At 40.9% G+C, this 24255-nt stretch overlaps 1 protein-coding gene across 1 annotated transcript in view; it reads right to left on the bottom strand.

Moving 5' to 3' along the window:
• Nucleotides 1-24255, bottom strand: part of LOC149552483 (uncharacterized) — a 395852-nt gene that overhangs the window by 21689 nt on the left and 349908 nt on the right. The window lies entirely within an intron of this gene.

Here is a 24255-nt window from a genome sequence, read left to right as displayed (position 1 = left end):
CCTCTCCCCTTGAATGCTTCAACCACTTGTGATGACTCAATCTTGTCACTATGGGAGCAAGAGCAAATTGCATTGAGGACATAATTGCTCTATCTAGGTCAAAAATCCTTCCAATCTGATCAACTTGTTGAGAGTATGTTCACTCACTTGCAATTCCAAGCCCAACTTGCTCCCCATTTCATAAAGTAATCTAGCCAAATTGTCACTTGATGTCATTCTTAAGATTTGCTAATCTGATACAACTAAAGTTTCATGTTCGGCTCATAGAAAACAAGAAAGAAAATAGATACTCAATGCAAACCACTATTCATTATCAAAATGTTTCTGTACAAAGCAATGATATTCCTTACAATGACAATGACGTTGATACTGATGCCAAATACAAAACTGCTCGCAACATTTATACTGTATGAAACGATGCAATGAAATGACACAACCGTCGCCGCATCGGTAACTGTCTAACTACCCTTTTTCTGGACAACATCATCCCCCCCCCCCCCCAAAAAAGTCGTCTCTTGGCGACTTCAAAAACTAACAAAATAGGAGACAACAAGATACAACATAGAAATAATATAGACTAGGGAGGAGGTTGCGTCCTTGAAGAGCTCTGTTGTCGGGGCAACTCGTACACTTGATCCGTCCAGATGTGTAAATCCTTTTGAGTCCACGTATTAACCTCTACTGCTTCCTTCAAAAGAAGCGTTGTGTCCATAGCCTGGACCTTAGCTGTTTGCAATTCCTGCTCGGCCGTCTGTAGTCTTTGTTCGGCCATCTCCTTGTCTCGCAAAAGTGTTGCGCGCTCAGCTGCCCACACTGCTTGTTGGCTAACCAAGTCAGCAGCTAGCTTCGCTCTAGTCTCCCTCTCAACCGTCACAGATCTCTTGGCTGCAATCCTTTCTGATGCTCTGTCCGCCTCTGCAAGCCTTTGAGCATAATAGACGCCTTTATATAACCCCACTATCTTGTGCGCTAGCTTCTCCATCGGAGTGTTGCATGGTCCCAACTTAGGCTCTGTGGCCCAATCAGCCAACATCTTTGGTGTCTCAACTGTTGGCCATCCCCTATCCTCAAAGTAGGAACGAAACCGCTTAGGACAAACCCTCCGAATATAAGCTCGGATCAAATGCAACTCTCTCTTACGAGTCAAAGTGTAGCATGCAACGATGCGTCCTATCTCTACCACAACTTGCATAGCTCTGAGGTATTCCCTGTATCTATCCTCATTCGACCCATAGTCCTCCTTAGCCACATCGTCGAGCGTCCAGTCCCCATCGGTATCCATCTTTGCCTCTCTTGCGATAGCCACGTCCACATTTGGTGCCACTTCCTCTTCGGGCGCATCCTTAGACTGTGGTACTCCCACCTCCTGTGGCTCTAAAATGCCAGCTGGTCTTGGGGATACCCCTCCATGCCTCGGGGATGGAATGGAAGGACCAACCTCTACAGGAATGAGTCGAAACTGCTATTGTAGGAATGCACTAGCTCTGTCCATCACCTCAATCTTCTAGGGTTGAGCTGCTTGCATTGGCTGCATGCTCTCCTTGGGCTGTGCACCTATATTGATACAACTGGCTGAGCTGGCAAAACTGGCTGGGCGTCGTCGGCCAACAAAGAGGAAGAGATAGTGACCACAGCGTCAGAGCCAATCACATCTAATCGAACCTGAGGTTCGGACTCTGGCGCTGGCAACTCTACTATCTCTGCGGCTAGCTCTGCTGGTGCAACTGAGTCTGGGGAAAAACTTTGTGAAGGCATAACCTCTGTTGTGGCCATCGGTGGAATCACATTTGTCTTGGCCATCCGTGGAATAACATTTGCCGTGGCCGTCAATGGAGTCATATCTGTTGTGGTCAGTAGTGGAGTCATGACGACCGGTGCATGTCTCTGGCCAAACGAAGGAATGAGCGAAGTGGTGGTGATCAAGTGCGCTGAAGTTGGCAACTGGGGAGGGGGAAAAAATGTGGACTCGTTGGCTGCCGCATCGCTGCCAACTTCCGCCAAAGTACTTTCTTCTGTGGATTCGGCCCCACTGCTCTCTATAGTGTCCTCCCTTCCGCTGTCCGTGTCTCTGTATGCCTCCAACCCCTATAACACCTCCTTCTGCTTGATTGCGGTCCCACCTGTGTCTAAATGTCTCCAATAAAATATTGGGGGTTCTCCTGGCACCAACTTCCCCCTTGGTGGGACTTCAAAATTGTCAAGTGGAACTTGATGAAGGGCTGCCTCCAAAAACAAACCGATGGCATTGTGCAACATGAAGAATGTCCGGTGCTGGAGTGTCATAACTCCTCCATCCTGTTGGTGAGGACCGTGGCCCAATCATATACGATACCATTCATGAATGTAATCTGTGGCAAAGCTATATCTGAGGCCCGACTTGCCCCCATCAACCTACTTTTAATTACATCCATGATACACCTCCAGTGGCCCTCTCGAATAAAATCTCTCCGTAGTCCTTGGCTCTCTTGCCACCCTTCACCATAGACTCCATTTCCTTTGGTGTGACGTCACGGCCTACTAATTTCACCCAATACTCTTTTCGTTCCTGTGACAACTTGCGAGTCTTGGTCTCCACTTTCCGTCCTCCTTGGCCAGGAATGCCAAAGACCCTATTGAAATCCCTCAGTTTGAAGGAAACTGTCATACGGTGCTGCTTGTAAACAAATGTACTAGTTTTTCTGTTCCTATTGTACAATTCTATCATAGTTCATAAAATCAATTCAAACAGTCAAAGGGAAAATACTGGAAGTTGTATTGCCCAATGTACTTGCGCTCGTACCAGAATTTGTTTAATTACCTTTGTGTCTGGAGTTTCTTGCCACCATTTCCGACACTCGCTGCCATTTAGTCCTTCAAACTGGACCGTGAGGTGTGAGAGGTCAGCCTGCACTTTTTGTTTCTTATTGCTGGATGCTGTTGGCCCTACAACTCCGATTCCAGAAGCCAACACTCTCGCATTCTTTTCCATGTTTGCTTTCAACTGGTTTTTCCCCTGCTTTCTTTTCCCTGTGGATTCCATAATAACGATTTCTTGCTTTGTCTTTTTATGTACCTAAAAGAAACGGTTAGGGTTTCTCTTACTCTTTTTCTCTTTTGTCTCTTGCGGCAATGGTTCCCATGCTGGGTGCCTTTGTTGTCTTTCACTTGTCTGTGGATATTCTTTTTCTTCCCATGGATGATATGTATTAAAATATGGTTCCCCTAGCTTCTCTTATCGACACTAATGACTATCGTGGACTGCCCTTCTCTCCTCCGTAAACTTCCTTGTTCCTCCCATGGTTGACTTACTTGCACGGATTAACCTTGGCAAGAAAAATGTTCTTCGTGGCATGTATTTAAGAGACTCTATGGCTGCAATTTGTTCCTGACTCCTACGGCTGCGATTTCCCTTCAAAACCTTGACTCATTATCATGTCTGATTTCTTTTATCTAGTAGTTGTATATTGTAAGTCTTCGTCATGTGGCCTCTTATAACCCTCGTCTGAGAATTTACTTGTGTCCATAGAATTTTGAATGCCGTCTGTAGTGTGTCTGCTGGAGTTTAGAACTCTGTTTGCGGGAATGTGGTATAATATCCGCAAGACTTTCCACTGCGGGACACCTTGCGTCTGCGAGACTCGTGTCCGCGGGACACACTTCCCTTTTTTCTTTTTTCTTTTTTTGTTCTTTTTAAAATCTTTTTTTTTTCAATTTTTAATTTTTAATTTTTTTAAAAATTTGGTTTGATTGGGCAACTATTACTTACTTTGCCTCCTTGTCGTTCTTGATAGATTTTTAGCTTCGATCCATTGATGGCCTCGAGAATCTCACGCTCGTCCAAGATCCACAATTTGATGGATTTGTTGTCGCCGACTTCTCTTACTTTATATGGTCCTAGCCACTTAATCTTACACTTGCCTGGTTTTATCTCGTTACAGCCGTTGTACTGAAGCACGAGTTGGCCTAGTTGGAACCTCATCCTTTTCAACTGTTTGTCATGCCACGCTTTCTGACGGGTCTGCGCAACTTCTGTCACCCATTGTGCTGTTAACCTGCACTCATCCAGTTTGTTCAATTGGTATATGTGTTCGCGTAAACTCTCCATATCTCCTAGTCTATTGTCAATTGCAATTCGCAAGCTTGGGACCATGAATTCGACTAGTACCACAACTTCTTGACCAAACATCAATTGGAACGACATCTGTCTCATTGTGACTTTAAATGTGGTACGATAGGCCCATAGCGCCGTAGGTAGCTTCTCCTCCCAATCGGCCTATTCAATGCCACATGATTTGTATATGATGCCCACTAGAATTTTATTTGTGGCTTCTGCCTGACCATTGGCTCGTGGATAATACAGACTTGACAATGATTGAAATTTTTTGAATTCTATTGTCAGTAACCTAATCACGTCGTTAATGAAGTGACCTCCTCTTTCACTTGTCAACTGAATAGGTATACTGTACTGGGTGATGATTTGCTCGTACAAGAACTTGGTCGTGTTGATTGCAGAATTATCAGGTAGTGCCCATGCTTCTACCCACTTTGTTAGATACTTTGTGGCTACCACTATGTATTGGCAGCGCCGAGCCCTACTCGGCTTCAGGGGACCTATGAAGTCTAGTCCCTAATGTTCAAACAACTCCTGGGCGTGGCACGGGTTTAATGGCATGAAGTCCCTCTTGAGCAGTTTGCCGGCTCTCTGGCATGTGTCGCAGCTTAATACCCATTCCCGTGCGTCATTGTACAGTGTGGGCCACCATAACTCGGAAAGCAGAACCTTCTGTGTTGTTGTGTCAGGTCCCATGTGGCCACTTGCCGATCCTTCATGTGCTTCCCTTAGAACATTTTGCACTTCTCCTTCCATGGCACATCGTCGTAGTATTTGATTAGGACCCATCTTATAGAGAAGACCATTTATTAATTGAAACATCTGGCTTCTGAGAACTAACTTCCTTTGTTCGCCTGGTGGCATCTCTTGGAAATTGAGACATTGACAGGTACTCTACAATAGATTTGTACCATTCCGAAAGAATGGCGATTCTGAATAGATGTGCATCTAGAAAGTTGTCATTGACCCCTTCTGGTGGTTCCTTGGACTTGAGTTGGGAGAGCTGGGCGGCAATGACATGACTCATCCCGGGTCGCACGATGATGGTGAAGGTAAATTCTTGGAGCAACAACAACCATCTGTTGATTCTGCCTTGGATGATTGATTTGTTCACCAGGTACATCAACGCCTAGTGATCCACGTAAAAGGTAAATAGTGTGGCCAACAGGTAATGTCTGAACTTTTGTACCAAATACACCATCCCAAGAGCCTCCCTTTTAGTGGTACTATAATTCCTCTTGGCTTTTGATAGTAGCTGACTTGCAAAATACATTGGGTGATCGAGACCATGATCACCAGTTTGCACGAATGTCGCATCGATAGCGAAGTTTGATGCATCCATGTGGACGTGGAACTCCTTGTCCTAGTTAGGATGTTCCAATATGGGTACTCCTAGCAATCTGTTCTTCAGTTCTGAGAAGGCGGTCTCTTGCTCAGATGTCCAAATGTACGGTTCTCCCTTTCGTGTCAGCTTGTCCAAGGGCAAAGCAATTCTGGCATAGTTCTTTATAAATCGTCTGTAATACCCAATGTGCCCGAGAAAGGACTAGACTCCAGATGTCCGTCGGGGCTTCCATTTCTACTATGACCCTTACTTTATTCGAGTTGGTCTTTAGTCCCATCTTGCAAATGATATGTCCAAGTAGTTTTCCCTGAGGAACCATGAACCAACATTTCTTTGGATTTAATGCTAGCCTCACCTACTAACACCTCTCCATACATTCCTGAAGTGCCTTTAAATGGTTGTCTTGTCCACTGAAAATGTACCAATCATCCAGAAAGGGTGGAAGTTGCCGATCGACATTTTGTCAAATATACGCAAAATGATCCTCTGGAATGTGGTGGGTGCGTTACACAATCCGAAGGGCATTCGGTTGTACGCATACATGCCATCCTCCACCACAAAAGTAGTCTTCAATTTGTCTTCCTTCGCGATGGAAATTTGGTTATAGCCAATAAATCTATCCATGAAAGAATACATTTCGTGTCCGACCACTTCTAGAATCGTGTCGTTAAATGGAATTAGAAAGGGATCTTTTATTGTTACTGCATTGAGGCATCGAAAGTCCACGCATATCAGGATTTGGATCCCATTCTTCATTGATATCACAATAGGTGACACCTACTCACTCGTTTGGACCTTGAATATTATGCCGGCCTCTAGCATGCGTTGTATCTCCTCATTTATGCAGGTTGTGTTGTTTTTGTTCATTCAGTATGGGCGTTTCTGCACAGGTATGGCTCCAGGTACCAGCTGTATGCGGTGGACACACATCTTCGGTGGGATTCCCTTTAAATCTTTGTACGTCCATGCGAATACATCTTTGTACTCGAAATTTTTTTTGAATGCCATGGCCTTCAGTACTGGGTTCTAGTCATCCCCCTCGAGTATGTTCCTTGGGTTCTCTGTGTCTCCAAGATTTGTAACTTCTATGGATGGCTCTTCGTATCTTATCACCTTCCCTTCGAAGCAATGGGCGAGACTCTCATTGATCTCCTCATCTCCCTCTCTGTACTCCACGAATTGTGGTGGAAATACCTCATCTTTGGGTTCTTCGACGCCAAGCATGTACGTATAGAAGAGTTCATAGCCTTCCATCTGCAAATGAAAAAGCCCATTTAGTGAACTTGTCTCATCTTCTGAGCACTCTTCCAATTCTAAGACGCCTTCATTGTTTGGATTCATTCTGCCTTCCTCTCTTTGGTGCTCTTTGTCTGACTCAGACTCTGATGATGAGGCCATTTCGTCACTTACCACTTGGGTTCGGAGATCAATTGCAAACTTCCGTCCCCCCACTTTCCATTGACAGAATATTCTTCTAGTTATGAGTTACCTTCACGGCCACTAGCCATCCTCTTCCAAGAATGGCATCATATCCCTTTTTCTTTAATGGGATTACTACGAAATCCAACACAAATGGTTGTGTCTCGATAGTTACTTGTTGGGTCACTAGGGTCCCAAGGGGTTTTACCCCTTGCTATTCAGTGCCGAGTAAGTTGAACGTAGACGGCCACAAGGTTGGCTTCCTCAATTTCCTCCGCGTCTCCTTGGGGAGAACGTTCATCTCGGACCCACCATCCACGATGGTTCCGAGGATTCCCAGCTCGACCACCGCCGAATATCAACCGCTGCTTATTGTGAGCAACATGGGGTCTGTTGCCGACCCTCCTGGTACTGTGGGTTGTCCTTTCATCTCCGCCATGGTTGCATGGGTATTCAACAATATCGTTCTAAGTTGTGGTACTACTTGTAGTAGATCTTGAACTCTGATGGGCACCTCCATTTGTAGGATTTGGTTGACCAAACTATTTTCTCCCTCTGATCGCCAAGGGATAGCATCTTTACCATCCTTCGTATCCTTCATTGCTTTTTCTACGTCCTCCCGTGCTTCCCTCAACCTTTGCTTCTCTGTGTGGGGGTCAGGATAAGTGGCCTACTTAGCCTGGTTGCGGGTGACAACCAATACTTTTTTTCGTCGTTGTTAATGAGATTTACTTGTTTCGGGCAATTAGCATCTTCATGATCTTCTGGACCACACCATCGATATAATTTTTGTGGAGTTTCGCTCTTCAGACACTTTCTGGCGAAGTGGCCCCACTGGTTACATGCTTGACATTGGATTATTGACCTTCCTTTCAAATCATATTGAATTCGATTTCTATTGTCATTTCCGCCTCGTCCTCCTCGGCGGTTGTTTCGATAGTTGCCGGGTGTGGCATTAGTGTTGCCCTGAGCCTCATTGTTTGAGCTGGACGTGGATTGTTGTTCTTGTGTGAACAATATCTGTTGCTTCCTAGTCCTCATGTTGAACAGACATTCTTTTGTAGAATGCCCTAGGACTTGACAAATATCACACATTGCCTTCTTTGGGCATGTTCCCTTTGAATGGCCCTTTTCTTTGCAATCTGTGCACCAAATTTCTCCTTCCTCCATGCGGCCACTTGTTCCCATCATTGATTTGAATTCTTTGTGCATCCGCTCCAAGTCTTTCTGGAGTGCTTGCACTTTCTTGTTGAGCTCCTCGCCATTGGCACTACTTCCCTCGTTAGATGATTCATCACTTTCAGAGGATGATGACAATTTACTTCTCTTCTTCTTCTTTTTCTTTGCCATTTTGCTTTCGCTTTCCAGATTCATGGCACGATCATATGCATTAGTGTATGACGTGGGTGGAACTATCTTCATTTTTCTTCTTAACTGATGCAGAGGTTAGGGCACAATAAGCACAATGCTGACATCAATACAAAAGGACAGATCATACACCCAACTTCTACACTGTGACACAAAGACAATACTAAAGGAACATCACTAATCCATACAACTCCATACTTTGCAAACTTGATTCAACACCCATGAATGGTGGATTTTCACAAATAAGGACTCTCAGCATGTTAAGGGGTTCAACATAACACCAAAACCAAGGAATCGTCGCCAAACAGCAACCAAAACAGAAATTTCATAACTCTGCCCTGATAATGCAGCATCTAGGCTACTAGCCCTTCCAAAGACAAATTATGCAACAAATACAAAATCTTCCAAAGGACCTCAGGAACAAATCAGCATTCCAAGTACCCTTTACTGAGTTTGTTATATCCCCAAAAGGACAAGTGCTGAAACCATTTATAAGCCTTCCAAAACTGGACTGTCATACAGGCCTAATTGCCCCAATTAGGTCACCTTAACAAAGGAAGTACCAAAAATCTAGTGAGAAGGACCAAGCCAATGCATCAGATGGTTAGGTTAGGACAAGGCAAGGCAGATTCCAAGGTTTCATCCACTGGTTCAAACCCCGAGGTATGCAAATTAGCAAATTCTATAATGCAGCAGAGTTGTCACATGGTAACGCCAACTCATTAGTGCAAATTCCGTACAGCCACCATTTGCTCCAGCCTAGAAACCACCAAAATCTTAATGTATATTTGACAACCTCCCATTCCACCAAAAATCAGAATTTTCCAACGGTGGAAATGGAAGAAATCAGCATTCTTTTCCAAAACCCTAGGTGGGTAGGGTTTGAGAGCAACTTTTACAAAAACCCTTATATCTCCAACCTCCCAGCGAATCAAGAGCTCAGAATAGGCTCATTGGAATGGTGACTCTGGAGGCTTCAATAAAAACTAACTCTCCAAGCCCTTTGATTTGTACAATCCGTACAATGCACAAAAAAAGTCTTCTTGCAAGAAAAATGATGGTTTCTTTATTGATTTCAAAGCAAGAGAACAATCAATGTCTTCCACTTGCCTGCAAGGGCTTATGAAGACCTTCCTCCAACTGGTCCAACCGATTTTCAAAGGTTGTGACCGTTGGAGGGAACTATTACAAACAAAAATCCATATTACTGCATAAACGTTTCATTATTACTCTAGTTATGCAACTTATTTTGTTTTTTATGACTTTATAAAGACTTCTAAGGATTCTAACACTTCCTATGACTTCTAACAAGACCCTAGGAGACTACTAGACCCCTGTAACCTCATGAATCAACCAGTTTATAGAAATACCAAAGTTGTTCAAGGGTTCACACAATAGGGTCTAAATGCAAGAAAGCCTAAAAACAACCAAACATGCTAAAAACAAGTTTGAAAAGGCCTAGAAGACCTTAAAACTATTCATTTTGATGGGAGAAGACCTTATGAATCCTTGGTTTGATGTGGTGCTCCTGCACCATTAACGTCCCACAGAGGCCTTCTACAAACCAACGTTTCTTTAGCTCATCTGCCAGCTGAGTTCCCATTCCGCTAAGATCTTTAAGCCTTCAATTGTAGGCTTGAACCGTATCCTTCTTCCCTTGTTTGCAATTGTAGATTTTTGCTACAACCTCATTATTATCATGGAGCAGTTGGAATTCGGCTTGGAACTCTTTCTTCAGATCATCCCATGTGGAGATCTTTGCTTTGTCTATGTCAGAGAACCAATCAACCATCACTCCCTGTAGGCTGGTTGGAAATTGATTCAACCATTTATCCGCATCCGTGACTGAATTGGCCATCCATATTGTTTCGCATGTACGGAAATGCCGCATGGGATCCTCCCCGTCGCTTGTGAACTTCGAGAGTTTTTGTTTTTTAGACATTGTGCTTCTTGTCCGTTGATTACCACTAGATTGTGTTGTTGAACTATTAGAAGTTGATCCTAGCGGGTTACTCTGACCACCGTGTAGTGCTGCTTTGGCACTTCCTTTCGCCCCGGTGTCCTCTATCAACCTCGCCTCTTCTCCCACTTCTTCATAGGTTCGCTCTTGTAGTGGTGTGTGTGATAAATGTAGAAATTGCTCCTTTGTCTCCTCAAGCACTACCAATCGATGTTGTGTTTCCTCGAGCAACTCCTCGTTGCTCCGTCCGTGCTGGCGAACTGAGGCACCCTTCGCTGGTTCTTGTGAACCTTGCTACAACCACCACACTAGGTGATTCCTCCGGCTGCCCCTCAGTCCGTTCCCCAGTGAGTTGTCTTATCCTCCGTCAGCATTCGGCTTCTCCACGTACAATTTTTAATTCATTGATTTCTTCCCTCAAATTCCTATTCTTATTCAAAAGATTGGGCATTTGGCATATAGTACCATTATAAAAGAAAACCAAACAGAACACTCTTTTGTTTATTTATTTTGTATACATCATGTGTTGACTTATGTGACAATTACAAATTTATGAGTGCCCTTGACACCCTGACCCAATGGCTCATGGTTTAGTTTTTTGTCACCATGTGGCTCATTCCTCATAGAATTTCTTCAGTCTCCTGGCGGTGTTCCTCGCATTCAACTTCCTCCCGACGTCTCTTTTACGCCATGTAGGCTTGTGCAATTAGACAAGGAAGTTGGTCTAGAAATTTATTCATGGTGGTGCTTGCGTGCATATCATCCCACACACTATCTGTCGTAACAACGTTCTTGGTGGCTTCCCTCCGTACGAAAGTTTCCAGGCCTACACGATACAAAATGTGAAAGTTCTGCGCTGCCTTGTGCTCTTCTTCAAAAAATTCTCTCTTGCCATCATCATTTGTCTTCCGGTTGTCTTGTACTGTTCTTCCCATTTATGCTCGTCCTTCCATACTATCCCGAATTCGAACTAGCAATGGCGCCAAATGTTCAACCCATGGCGAATAGGAAAGAAAATAGATACTTAATGCAAATCACTATTGATTATAAAAATGTTTTTGTACACAACAATGATATTCCTTACAATGACAATGATGTTGATACTGATGCCAAATACAAAAGTGTTCGCAACATTTATAATGTACGAAATGGTGCAATGAAACGACACAACCATTGCTACACCAATAACTGTCTAACTACCCTTTTTCTGGACAACATTTCGCTCTTTTGGCTTCTACTGAATATTCCTCAGCTACACTATTGTTTTGAGATACTTTGAAGTTTAAATATGCAGGGTGGTTATCATGCACTATTGTATCAAATGAACGACAATATTCCTTCACACTCCTAAATTATTAGATGTCTCATAGGCAATATGCAACATACATAATGCTTCTCAAAACCTTACTTGGGAATGAAATAATACACCAAGCTTGAATCAGTATCGAAGAGCATTCTAGGAAATGGTGATGAGATATGTTATTTAATAGAATTTCATGAACTTGGTTTTTCTTCTCCACACTCGAGCACTTCGTAATCACTCAACTTCAATTTCCAACCAGTATGTATTTGCAATGGCAAGAGTCTACAACCCATGCCATGGTCAACCTCTTCTAGCTATGTATACAACAATAATGCTCTGGTTCTTACTAAGTGAGATGTAGCACATAAACAATGTCTTTGTCACATTTTCACTCCCTTTATAATATTAGATTGACCCATTTATCAATTTGCTTTAAACTATCATTAGTCAAATTTAATATTTTATGAGTTTAACTTCAGAATTCCTGTAGTCCCAAAAATAGGACATTAAAATCTACTTTGTGGTCCCCCAAGTAGTCATCTTGGTAATTGTCAGTTCTCCTTAAAAAGTAGGAACTTTTGTAGAAATGCCCAAAATAAGTATAACTCATAAAGTTGTTGCAACCCTCCGTGAGCCTCCAAGTGAGTTGCCTAAACATCTCGTTGTCCTACAGGAACTCAAGTGATAGGCCGACTTACTGTTCATCTCATGTCTCCTTGAAAGGGAACATTATAGTTCTTCCTTCCCGGAGATTACTTGTCCACAAACAATGCACTGTCTACCACCACCATCTCAAAAACCTGAATACAAAGCATTGATTACTCCCACTGCTCCACTCTACTATAATCGTCATGTGATGCAGGAGCATCCAGAGGTATAAGGGCAATCCTGTGTCACCCAAAAAAATATACTTAGACTTAGTTTCTGTTTCATGTGTTTTCATTTTTGGATACCCATTTGGGTCAAATAAAGGTTCCAACTCTCACAGTTCCACTATCAGTGTTCGTGTAAATCTCGAAAAAATAGGAGTATGTAATTGAGCCATCATTTTGGTGAACTAGGAGGTGTAAATTGGCTAGATGAATGTAATTATAATTTAGAGCATTCCAGAAAAAGAATTAGGTCAAAAGGCCCCACGGTTTGAAATTTATTGCATTTTTTCGGGTTGTGGAGACCTCTTAAGAATGCTTCAAAGTCAGGTTAGGGGCATTAAATGACCTTGAAAAGGGCCGAAAAATGGGGGACGAGCAAAGATGGTCCATAGGGCTATAGAGCGCTTCGAGAGCTTTCCGAAAATGTAAACGGTTCGTCAATCGGAGCTCCGGTTCAAAAGTTATGCCTCCCGAAAGTTTGGTTACCGTTTCTGGATTCTTCTAGATTTGCATCGACTTCTAACGCAGCTTCTGGAACCTTCTATTTGGTCGGTGGATGCCTACTAGCACTTTCTAGAATGTACTCCTAGTCCTTAACCCTTCGGGGTCTATTTAAGGAGATTTCTGGCATTGTAAAAGGCAGTTCGAAGTGGAGTTTGAGAGGAGGTACTAAAAGGAGAAATTATCTCCACATTTATGCTATTGTAAGCCCTTAGGGCATGTTTTGAAGTTTATTTTTCCTGTACTGAATGTACTAGCTTATTTTTCAGTTAATACAATTTCCCTTTTCTGTGGTGTCCATTCTGTTCTTGGGTGGTGTCCCCATCATCATGTAACCTCAAGACTTGAGACAACTCATCAGGGCCCCACACTATATGGAAAGTAAAGTAGGCCATGTATTCACAATAGAGCATGCATTCATGAATGCAGATTGTCTCTATAAGGTGAGGATAAATGGCTTTGTTCCAAGAAGTCCATACAAAAGACCACCCTGTCTCGTTGCCATACCTCGTATTGACATCCAAAAACATATCAATTATGTGATCTATCCAGTGTTGTCCCAAAGTAAAATTGCCATACTTGGTCTCTAATCACAAGATAAACCTCTCTAGATTCCCATACTGCTGAATCACTATAATAGGCAATGCAAGCTTAGAGGATCCTAAATGAGCCTAACCACAAAAATCCCTAACCCAGCTGAAGTGAAGGCACACGTGGTCTCCAATCGATAGGGATACAACTGCTCTATCTGAGGAGATGTGATACAACAGAAGATGACCAATGCACATCCCAAACAAGTATCATGGGAAACTCCAGAGTGGCTGGCCCACTGGGAGTGTTGTCAAAAGAATCATCCGCATCATCAAGAGAGTGCTTGACAACTACATCATTTGAAGTAGCCATCCTATGTTGAATACCTTGAAGTGAGTCATAGTTGTCATGAATATTAGAAGATAGAGTTTGGCTTGTTAGGCCACTAACCTGGAATATCTCGCCCTTTCAAACCAGCCCTCATTAATTTTTTGTGACAACTTTGTATCTGCTGCTCCAAAGTACTAAAAATTAGTCCTGTAAGAGGATATAACCAAAGATTTACCATACTCAATGCTCTCAAATTTTGTTCACCTAACAATATCATTTATATTAATTTGGGGGCTGCAATGTCATTGAAAGTGAAAGGTTTATCACTGCTGTTAGAAATCAGAAATTTAGGACTGAATTACTTGTCTTTTCTCATGCATCTCAAAGCTTCAAAGTCATGGCCAACAATCATACTCTTTTAGGTGGTCCACCTATAGAAGCATGTGTCATTGCCTTAAGCACAATGTGTTTACCATATAGGGTAAATAGTTTAATGCATACAGACAATAGACAAGAACAGGTAACATAGTAGTACTCCTATTATTATTCACATATATGCCGAAGAGATTACATAGTGCTTCCAATGATGATTACAACAATGATCTTGGATGGTGTACATATACCCTATCGAAGAACCTTCCCGAAGGGGCCCGTCGGCTACATGCCGGCTACATAACAATTACCGACTACATGCTAATCTACCCATTGACTGTTTTATAATTTTACCGACAACATCATCCCCCCCAAAAAGAAAAGTCGTCCGTGGATGACAATGTAACAAAACTTAAAATTGCACAACTAATTACATCAAAACACAGATACTAGGTAGGGGGATGGGTCCCTGGTGTGGTAGGTGTCTGTGCTCTCAGTTCACTCAGCTCAGCCCGTAGCTTGTAGACCTGCTCCTTTTGAACCTTAAATTCGGCTTCCGCTTCCATCTAAAGCTCCAGAGCTGATTGCATCATCCCAACGATCTCTCCTAATTCCTTTTCTTTCTCATCTGCTAGCTTCTCTTTCTTTGCTGCCAATTGCTGTAACTGACTCTGTTTTTCTATCAAGGTTGCCCTCTTGGATTCCTAGGCTGCCCTTTCCGCGGCTAACTTGGCAACTGACTCCACTCAAGCCCTCTCAATTGCTGCCTAATCCGCCTAGCTCCTCCGAAGGGTGTAATATACCTCTGTGTATATCTTGTCAATCTCTTGAGTCAATGTCTCTATCCAGCTCCCCAAGCCCAGACTTCTCGTGGCGGCCCAATCCTGACGCATTTCTGTAGTTTCCACGCTTGGCCAACCTCTATCCTCAAAGAAAATTGTAAAGGTAGCCGGACATCTTGATCTCATAAAAGATACCACTCCCTCTAGCCTCCTTCACCACAGAGTCTAAAGCCTGCGCCTCTGTAGATGCCACCACTTGTCAAGCCCAAGTCGCTAGAGCGGCTATATCAGCAAAGAATGTTTCGACTGCTTTTGACGCCACTGGTTGTTCCTGCGGTACCCCCACAGCCTTTTCTACTACTTCTGCCATATGCTTAATAGCGCTATGTGATGGTCCCACATCCTGTATTGGCTCCGCTACCTGTGCCTGCTGAGTGTTCTCCAGAATTTTGTCCCGCATAGGTGTTTGTATGTAGGCCATTCGAGGTACTGGAGTACAGTGGAACCACGTACTTAAGTAGGTACTCAGCCTCTGAGTTCAACTCTCCCTATCTCGCTCAAGTGATGCCAAGAGTGCTGAATCCACTGTAACTACTGAATCCGAACCCACTACATCCAAGTGCACACTAGGTGGATTTTGGCTCTCTGCTATCTCTGGTACTGGTAGTTCGAGTACCACCATGGTAGTCTCCTCTCCTCTAGTACACTCTCTACTATAGGTGCCACGGTTTCTGCTACTAGTTGTGCTTCGGTAGGAGCTAGCATACTCGATTGACGAGTTTTGTCACTCGTGCAAACCCCACGACAAACCCAACTGCTGGTCCGATCAATCAAACTGGGGGAGGTCTTACCCCGTGTTGCCAGGGTGCAGCTATTGTAACCACCTACTGTGGTGCTACAGTCATCACTATCGACTGTTGTGTCTGTCCAAACCTTGGTATATGAGCCATGTGCACACTTGCTGGGACTAGGCAGGGAGTGGTGGACAGTGTAGGGCACGAAAATAACAAGGGGTGGCTATGACAATCTTAACCTCTTCATCATCGTCTTCCCCTTCCTCCTCTCCCGTGTTATTCTCCTTGGAAGATGTCTCCTGTCGATCGCTGTCCGTATCACCTCCTGTATCTAGTCGGAGTCTCTTTTGCCCTATAGTGCCCTTTTGCCCATTGGCTGAGTCTAAGTGTTTCCACCGCATGATAGAAGGTTCCCCAGGGGCTAATGGTCTAGGTCTTACCTCCAACCTGTCTTCTGGAATCATCCATGCCCGCCTGTCACGCGGGTGACCCAAGTTCGATCCTCGACAATGACACCAAATGTTTACCGTGTAGGGTAAATAGTTTAATGCATACAAACAATAAACAAGAACATGTAACACAACAATACTCCTGTTATTATTCACATATATGCCGAAGAGATTAAATAGTGCTTCCAATGATGATTACAACAATGATCTCGGATGGTGTACATATACCCTACCAAAGAACCTTCTCGAAGGGGCCCATTGGCTACATGTTAGCTATACATGTTGGCACATAACAATTACCGACTACATGCTAATCTACCCGTTGGCTGTTTTATAATTTTACCGACAACACAATGTGTTTACCCATGTAAATAAATTCCAACTCCATCTTGTTGAAGACTCGGACATACCTCCCAAGAGATATCAACCACTGCACCCCACGTACTACGTTGTACCTCCACCAATGCGAGACACACAATAATCATCTGTGAAGGAATAATTACCCTAAGAAATGGAAAATTATGATATCCTTCTAGTGCAACCCGTTCTAGGTCCATCCTCTATTATAAAAATGAATCCATCAAAACTCTCTACTTCCAGCCCCATCTTGACCACAAAGCTCTCATTAATGAAACTGTGCACCACCATTGCCCATCATGCATAACACTTGATGTTTCTTGTCAATTCCCTACATTATAAATGGCTGATAACTAGGAACACCAAATATAGTACCAATGATATCCCCTGCCACAACATGTGTCACCATAACCTCATCATCATGGCTCTCAACATTTGTATCTGAAATATGCTCATCTTCCACATTTGTATGTACCTCAAAAAGATATGCTTTTCCTTTCCCAAGATATCTATGTCATGTCTCCCATGGCTACTTGCCTGTGAAATATAACTTCTTCCTCCTCAACTCATTTGGGGACTTCTGATCTAACCTAGGAGGTGGAGGTGGTATACTCTTGGCCTGTGTAGAGGGCCTCTAATGACTTTGTACTCTTGGAGGGTTTCTCATCCTTATGATAGCCATATGGTACTGGTGATGTGTCAAGTCTAAGAGTAGTCTCAATAGCCTCATTAAGATTCCTTGGCTTAAAAGCTTGAACCAATATCTTAACTCTCTCTTGCAATGTACTGTGCATAGGTGGTGTGCCTCGACAACCACGTGCCTAGTGGCTGCCTAATTGGGGGGTGGTCACCACCCTTGGATGCTCCGTTTGAAGGGAGATGTGCCCCATAATACCACCCTTAACACTTTGGTTAGCCACCCTTACTACTAGGCCGACCTTTTGGTGTACTGGTTTAGCCTTAGTTGTATCAGAGCTGGTTCTCGTGTTAGCCAGCAAAGTTTTATCAGATATGCATTTACGGAAGGTTTTGTAACAGGAGTTCATCAAAGTTGTGCTTGTGAAGTTCACAAGTAATTAATTTTCAGGAATAAAAATTTGGACAGGTTGAAGTAGCACAAAGAATCTGAAAGAAAAATTATTATTTTTGAACCCAATTCATTGAGCAAATAATTGGTTTGTTGTAATTTATTCTGAAGCTAGAAGCTATTACAAGTCTTATGATTTTCATATGTGAAATGACAAGTCTATGCAGAAAGCTTTTAAAAGGAGTTTAATCCATTAAAAGTATTGTAGCTGGTGAACAAAGTTTATGGTTTGATATATCACCGGGCTCTTTTATGTCTATCACACCAATTGCTTGATCATTCTGAATATTATACGTGTGGACACATGACCAAAAATTGTTCTGAAGATTGTTTTTGGAGAAAATTAAATATTGGTTTCGTGTTATATTTTAAGAGAAGCTTTATATTTTCTGCGAGGAATATATTTGAAGGTGGACAAAGGTTTAAAAATGAAATATTAAACCAGTGCAATGTTGTAACTTTGAGGAAATATAATTTGGCTATTTTTAGCCTCGTGGACGTTAAAATTTTATCTATCTATCTATCTATACTAATGTTCGTTTGACTGGATGTTTTGAATCTTTTGATTAACGTTGGACATTTAATATTCTAAGCATTATGGTTATCCTAAGAGATTTTATCAACATTGATACTTGTGCAATATTATTTGGGCCAATATATTTCTTAAGACGAATTGGCATTAATATTTGCAAGAAGTATGGTGAACAAAGATTACAAATAGTGGAAAATATTTATTATGAAGCCGTTTCAATAGTCAAACTTTAATATTTGGGAGTGAGTCTTTTGACAGCTCATTTGATATATATATTTCAGCAGTTAGCATTCCTGTGGAAAGGTATGATTTATGTAATTGTTTGTGGGTCCAATACCTTTGTTAGCATCTAAAATAAATTCTCGGTGCTGTGAACCTTGTTGGTGGCTATATTTTATGATTTATGACAGACTAAAGTATTTTAAATTCATTTGTGATAATGTCGAATGTTTAATATTTGCTGTGAAATATTATTTCATCGGGCTTTCACAGTTATAATGAGAAGCTAGTTCAAAGATCACTCTGAGCCATTTCTTTGTTGCCGAGATTGTTGGCAAGAGTCACATTGAACCATGAACATTTTGACCATTTTAAAAGTATATGCATTAAAATGTTCAACAGGGATTACATGTTAAAGGTTGCTGAATTATATGTTGATCAATTGAAGAAAAATGAGGATGAGTTTAATAAGCTCAACAAGGAGCTTAACAATGCTTTGGAGACATTTGATTATACAAGGGTTACCCTTCAAGAAGAACAAAAACCAGATTTTGGTTACTAAACAGTTCAGGGAAAGAACTGAGTTTTTCAGGGAAACAATCAAGGAACTTGATAGCATTCAGAAGACTTATGATTTGGATAGGTGCCCCAAGAGATCAAGTAACAAATTTTTGCAACCGCCAAAACTTCAATATGAGTTGGATACGTTCAGTTGGTTGATAATGTGTTGTTTGAGGTGGATACTAGTTGGACATTTGATAATCCACTTCTTGAACTGGATGAGGAAGATCATTCTGATTCCCTGATTAGGATGAATTTGATTGCAGGATTTGGGACCTCAGTGCAGTTTCTAGTGATGAATTTTGGTCACAGGATTGGAGTGGTAGATCGATTTCCAAAGTTACTACTGTTGCTTGTTCTACAATCCGCTTTTACTTGCATTTCAATTCTAACATACATATGGGTTAAATGGTTCTTATGCTTCAGTAGCTGAATACATCTTGGTTGAGGATTGATGGGAGTTATATTTTGATCATAGGGGATGGTTTTTCAGCCCCTTATTTACTCATTTACACCTACATACTCAGTGGCATTTCAAAGTGATGATTGTAATATTAGCCTTCCTGCACCTTTGGTGTTGATTTCAACTATTGAGCAGTTTGTTTCCTACATCAACAATTTAGGATGGACACTTATAATTTATTATATTATGGGTATACATTTCCACGAAGATCACTCACAAATGGAGAGTCGCACAAAGTAGAAAGCTCCTTGATAGATTTCTATCTCTTGATATCTAATGGTCATGTCAACGTAATAGTTTGGGATTACTGCTAGTAGTATGTTTTATGCATTATTATTGTGAAGTATTCATGAGTGGTTTCACAATTCTGGACATGTTTGTATTTGAGTAGCACAATGGCTTGGTGGAGCAATTTCCTTGAGGTTGGTATGGGATCCAATCATTTTGGTCACAATATGAAGATCCAAATTGCTTGAGGGAAAGTAATCTCTGGGAAGAGAGGACTGCAATGTCTCCTTTCTAGCCCATTATTTCCTTATGCATCATTAGCCCTTTCCATTGTGGTCCTGTGGGCTAACTAGGACTTTGCAAAAACTAGTGTCAATTTTGGCTTAGGCACTTTCAGTTTCAAGCCAATCAGAGTGATTTCGCAAGGTTTCCAGGATACTTACTATTTATAGTAAGTCAGCTACGTTTCGTATTTTTTACATTTCAATATTGGACTTCGAATGGCTTGCCAAGAACTTTCCAATGAGGTATCACACATATTGTTCCGAGTTTAATTGGTTATTTAATTTGATGTTGACAAATTCAATAATTATTTAATAAAGTGACTATTAAACCAAAATGCATATTAATAAGTCACTTTACTATTAAAAGGGGTCATTTATTCTCCAAGGAAAAGGACATTTTAAATAAAAAAAGTGAAAAGATGAAGAGATGGGTAGCGGAAACTGAAGAGTCATTGCACTGGGCATTAAAAGAAGAAAGTTTGATTCATTTGAGGATGCTTGGATTCAGTTTGGATTTTAGTTTTCTCTTGGAGAAACTTGGGAAGATTTCAGCTTTCATTTTCAGAACTTGAGGACAGAAACCTTCAGGCTTCTTGGTGGATTGGACGGAAACCTTGTTCATCTACAGTGTTGGACTTGTGATGGAGTTCACATTTGCATTTCATGTTCTTTTCTAGACTATATTGTTCTTTTTAGGATTTGATTATGTTATGTTATTGTATTTCTGGTTATTATAATGCAATAACAATTCTGAGGTTGTTTATTTGACCAATTGCTAGTTTTATTATAACAGAGAATTTGTTGCATGTAAATATTTCTTAAATTTTCGTGATTCAATTACGATATTTGGTAAAATTTCTGGTTTGGCGGTAAGGGTGGCTACCCAGGGTGTTAAGGTTGGTATTATGGGGTAAATCCCTTCTACTAGAGCATCCGAGGGAAGAGACCACTCCCTAATTACACAGACCCTGGACACGTGGCCGTGTAGGTAAACCACCAGCACACGGGCCATTACAACCCACTATGCTCCACAGGGCTCAACCCTGACTCTAAAACTACTGCACCAAATGACCGGCTTGGTGGTAAGGATGCCTACCCAAGGTGTTATGGGCAGTATTATGGGGCACATCTCCCTTCCATTAGAGCATTTGTGGGCAGGGACTATCCCCTAGTTATGCAGATCCTAGGCATGTAGCCGTCGGGGCAAACCACCCGCACACAGGAAATTACAAGTTTTTACCTTGTCTCCTATACATTTGTGATTGAGTTCCCAGGGACTTGTACATGAAAAACAAACATTTTGTTTACTCAATTCAATCCTACTGATTGCATGACTCCCTTCATCTTTCTCTTTTCAGAAGAGATATTTTAATTTAACATTGATCAAATACACCAAACCAGCTCGTAAACAAACAATCAAGATAATTAATTCCTGTCTATAAACAGCCAATAGAAAAGTTGAGAGGCCGGGGAACCATAATGATTTCCATGTAAATATTAACAGGTTTGACATGACTCTCAGTGATAAGGAGAAAGAAAATGATTTAACAACAAATAAATAAGATTACAACTACAGCCAATCCTGACAACACATGATCTCACCTCTACCATCAGTTATTAATCCATAGCCCTCTGACAAAAAGAATGAATATTGATTTGACTTAGCCATTCATAACTTTCAATTATTACTTGAAAGAATGTCATTTTATCATCTTTGAAGGGAGCTTCAGAAGCTGCAATTCTTATAATATTACTAAAGCAATTAGAAACAGAAAGTTTTACCTCCTTATCTCAATGTCTCAACAATCTGTGCTCAGCAAAGAAATTCACTGCTGGAGTCAGATATATGGATTATATGTGAAGGTGACTGTTTCACCTATGGCAAACACTTTCCCACTTCCTCCAGTGATGAGAGAACACCTTTTGATAGGAACACAAGTCCAAGTTTTTCTTCTGCAATAAACAATATTTTGCTTGACTCTTCATCACCCACTGACCTGGACCGACTTCCCATGAAGAACAATTTTTTTGTACATTGGTTTTACCCAACAGGATGGCATGTTTGATGCTTTGATACCATTTTAAGATCCCCTAAGGGAATCTTGCATGAACTGAGACTCTTTGGCTGGACTTCTTAAAGATTCAGTATACAGACATTTTGTCGAACAAATAAGACACAAGTTGATTGAGAGCTTCAGACTGAATATTTAGGCTTTTTAGGCTTGATCATACATCATTAATGCAAGACACAGTTCAAATATTTAATCACTGCAAGACATGTTATCATAAATATAAAAATAAGCTATTTTAATTATGCATCCATTGTTGTCGGTAAAGTTATAAAATAGCCAACGGGTAGATTAGTATCGAATGGGCACGATGGTTGAGTCACGCCTTCGGAATGGTATATGTACAACTTTGGATCGTTGTTGTAATCATCATTGGAAGCACTATGTAATCTCTTCGGCATATATGCAAATAATAAAAGGAGTACTGCTGTGTTACATGTTCTTGTCTATTGTCTGTATGCATAAAACTATTTACCCCATGCAGTAAACATCCATAACATAATCTGCTTAGTCATGAGATCACAACATTCAATCATAGCAAAAAAAAAACAACATTATAGCGAATATTCCCTTTGTCATTGCTTTCTGCCCGAAACTGCTCACAGATGCATTCTTAACATCAACCGAACTGCCTCAGAATTTCAATATATAATTTAATATACCAAATATGGTAGAGATTTGAGAATGAATCACAAGGGATGACAACAGAATTTCTATACTATCGATTCACACACAAAATATGATTCTTTGGCATACAAATATGCAGAGATATATTATCTGTTGTAAAAAGCAAGGTTGCAATATTATGCACCTAGTAATTACTATGCCTCTGTCCATGGCTCAAAGACACCATCTTTCATTCACATCCATTTTTGATGTCTCCTATAGCAAAGCTACTCAATAATATTGCCCATGCAAACCACTGTGTCTTCAAATGTGAACCTGGTCTTCCTGATAGGACTTCTTTGGCAGCACCTAGAAGGCCACGATAAGTCTAAGCAATAGTTTGTGGATACAAATAAGGATCTTATGTTGTTTATGGAACAGCAACTCAAGTACATCCACAGTGGTAGATTGCACAAAGCTTTCAAGTGTTATCTTCAGGAAACCAAAATAATTGTCAAGCCCATGATGCAATACTTACGTAAAACTATAATCTGCAACCAAATATTACTATCCAGAGTCTCAATGCTTCTCATGGAAAATCCATATAAATCTGTCCCCTAATATCCCTTAAGTGCCACAACAAATGTTATTCCCCTTTGACTTGTAGATATGGAGCTTATTCAATGATCTTGTCACGAAAAGGATCATCGGCAACTCCAAAATATATCCCTGAAATATTAATCCCCGTTCAACGAATATCCAGTCTCCGTCAACCATGTTAAATATTAATCTTTCATTTAATGTATGCCTTATTGTTTACAATAACCACAACCAAGTTTTCTCTCATGCAAATAAAGAAGATATCCACGATATAACTAATTCACTTAGAATGTATATGTTTATGCTTCCCCAAACATTACAAAATATTGAGAATAATAATCTTTTTTCAGATAAGTCTTATACACCAAATACCTCAATCTGGCAATATCTTTGTTTTTATGAATTGAACCCTTGTTGACTGAAATTTTTTCTTTGGATGAAGAATTCACAAATTTGCTTTGCAGTGACCACTACCCTGTGATCACTCCACAAAGAATGAGGTTTTCATCCAACCCTTCTGATCACTAAAGGTTTCTGTCGTCAGAAATTCTGCTTATGCAATTGCTTCTGTCAAATTCATCAAAACAAATAATATTTGAATATGACAAATGGATTCCAACCCCTCCTTTTATAAAGATTTGGTGAACTTTCTAGAATCTCCACTCATGGCATAGCTTCTGGAATAAGATGGAGAGTTTAATTAAATAAATTGACATTTTTTTATTTTATTTAAGTTATTATTTAAAATAAAGTCATCCCTCTCAATGTTTATTACTTTGGACAAGTTTGAGTAATTAATTTTATTTATTTATTTCACCAAAATTTGGAGACATTACATATAAAAACATTTCTTTTAATAACAAAACTACAAACAATTTTCTTAGTTTTAAAACTGTTTCCACCCTTTTTTCAGGATGGGCCAAGCTCAATTTATATGTGATGAGAAGTTGTCAATTGATGTCAAGGCATATCAGAATATGATGGAGACTTATGCATATGCATATTATTCAGATTTGCTGTACTTTAAGATGGAGACCTGTTGTATGAGAATGCAATCAGTAATAGAAACTAGCCATAAGAATTTTATGATAATATCATTCAGCAAAATGGTATATCAAGCGAATTATACCAAT

The sequence above is a fragment of the Cupressus sempervirens genome, chromosome 6, assembly GCF_028749045.1.
Source record: "Cupressus sempervirens isolate cs-2001-9-10 chromosome 6, ASM2874904v1, whole genome shotgun sequence".
Taxonomy (NCBI): domain Eukaryota; kingdom Viridiplantae; phylum Streptophyta; class Pinopsida; order Cupressales; family Cupressaceae; genus Cupressus; species Cupressus sempervirens.
The sequence above is the reverse complement of the archived record's forward strand: the minus strand, read 5'-3'. Positions and strand labels throughout refer to the sequence as shown.